Source organism: Tupaia chinensis, unplaced genomic scaffold, assembly GCF_000334495.1.
Source record: "Tupaia chinensis unplaced genomic scaffold, TupChi_1.0 Scaffold000247_1, whole genome shotgun sequence".
NCBI lineage: Eukaryota > Metazoa > Chordata > Mammalia > Scandentia > Tupaiidae > Tupaia > Tupaia belangeri.
Window position 1 is genome coordinate 2,403,509 of NW_006159725.1, and position 1,967 is coordinate 2,405,475.

Below are 1,967 nucleotides of genomic sequence, written 5' to 3' on the forward strand. Positions count from 1 at the left end.
CTCATAATAACTTTGACAACAGTCAAGCTTACAGAAAACAAAACCCCACCTTGTGTACGTATCTATTTTTTCTTCACTCAACAGTAAGTTGTCTGATTCAGTTGAATTTTTGCTGCCTCACTTGCAAGCCCAGCCCCTGATGTGACAGCTGAGACCAGCTAGACGAGCTATGGGGACGGAGGGCAAATCTACCACTGAGTCACTGAGGGATTTCATCCACTTCAGGGCAAAGGGGCTCCTTCCTCCACATCAGCTCCTCTTTCCTCTTCCTACCCCTGTGAAAGGAAACTACCGGGAAGAGAGGAAGAATCGCAGAATTGGAAGGGGCACTGAGTGGTGGACGGGCAAAGCCCGCGGCTTGTGAGATTGCCTAACAGACACAGACCTATAGACACAAGCTTGTGTGGACTATCACCACAAGTTCGGATCTACGGGTTTGTGGCAGCAGGCCTCAGCATCTTCTCTCGTTTGGGGGTTTGACATGTCTGAAAATAAAATGTTAAAGGCATTAGTCCAACGAAAAAGTCTGCCATTCCATTGTTTTATGCCAGAAATGGAAAGAACGTCATCCCACTCTCCAAAGGGCAAAAGTTAAACAGCATCTATGTTCTCCCCGACAAACCTCTTCGCTTACTCCACAGATACCATGAGATCTAGGCAAACCTTATCATTTTACTGTTTAACATATGCAGACTGATTTACTCAGTTTTTAACATACAGTCTGGGCAAAGTGATATTAACATAGCAAATTAGAAGAAGAAAGAAAATTCTTCCAATTGGAGGGAGAGGGAGAGAGAAAGAAAGGACCATGAGAGCCCAGATGAAAGTTCACTTCCTTAAATATCTATAATTACGTGAAAAAGAATTGTGCAAATGTCCTTTTCTATTTGCATTCTGGAAAACAACTGGAAAAAACTAGTAAGCACTACCCATAGACTTGTGTGAGGAGTTTTTGAAAACCATTCTAAGGAGTTTTTCAGCTATATCCAATTGAAAGTTTCATCTTTAGGAAAAGTTGGGTTTTGGTCCCACGCTCATACCTATTCCCAATGCCTTTATTGGTCCAAACACCAATAATGAGTAACTTTGGGTGTATTTTATAGAATCTGAACCAGAAAAGAAATTATATAATTGCTTCCCCTAAGATTGTTCAAGAGTACAGGATGAATCTATTTCTCAGACCTTCTTATAAAAGAATGTCATTGGTCAACCTCACACCTTTCTGCAAAGTCAGTGTTCTCCATGTAAGAATGAAAGACCTTCAAATAGAATTACCATATGATCCAGCAATTCCACTCCTGGGTATCTACCCAAAGGACAGGAGAATGCTCAGTCAGAGAAGCGCTTGCACAACTATTTTCATTGTAGCATTTTTCACAATTGCTAAGACATGGAACCAACTCAAATGTCCACAGACACATGAATGGATTGAAAAATTGTAACACAGATACTCCATGGAATACTATTCAGTCATAAAAAACAACAAGGCCCTGGAATTTGATAGAAAGTGGATGAATATGGAAGATTTGTTGCTGAGTGAAGCAAGTCAGGCTATGAAAGAGAGACACTGTATGTCTCCACTTAACATATACCGACTGTCCGCACTCCATGGTAGAGACTGAAAGACCGGACGGAGAACATAAAAGCATTAAAAATTGTAATGGACACTAGAGACAAAGTGGAAATAGAGTGTGGGAGGGGAAGAGCATCGGAAATTTGGGGAGAAAGACACTTGTGGGACACAGATAAGATTTATTTATTTTTTGTTGATGAGGATGTTTATGGTGGTCTCAGCTGGGCTGGACTGAGGTGTATATCATGCTGGGTAAAGTATCTTCACAATCTAAATGATGTATAACCATTTAAAGTACGAATAATAATTTTTTAAAAAAAAGTAAAATGAATTGGGACCAGCAGTTAGCGTAATGGCTATGTCGCTGGACTCCCATGTAGTCGACCACGGACAG

At 40.8% G+C, this 1,967-nt stretch overlaps 1 non-coding gene across 1 annotated transcript; it reads right to left on the reverse strand.

The window, feature by feature from the left end:
* Window positions 1-381: 381 nt before the first annotated feature.
* Window positions 382-437, reverse strand: MIR100 (microRNA mir-100). Its single transcript, NR_129440.1, has one exon. It is a non-coding gene; the product is annotated as a microRNA mir-100 (primary transcript).
* Window positions 438-1,967: the final 1,530 nt, after the last annotated feature.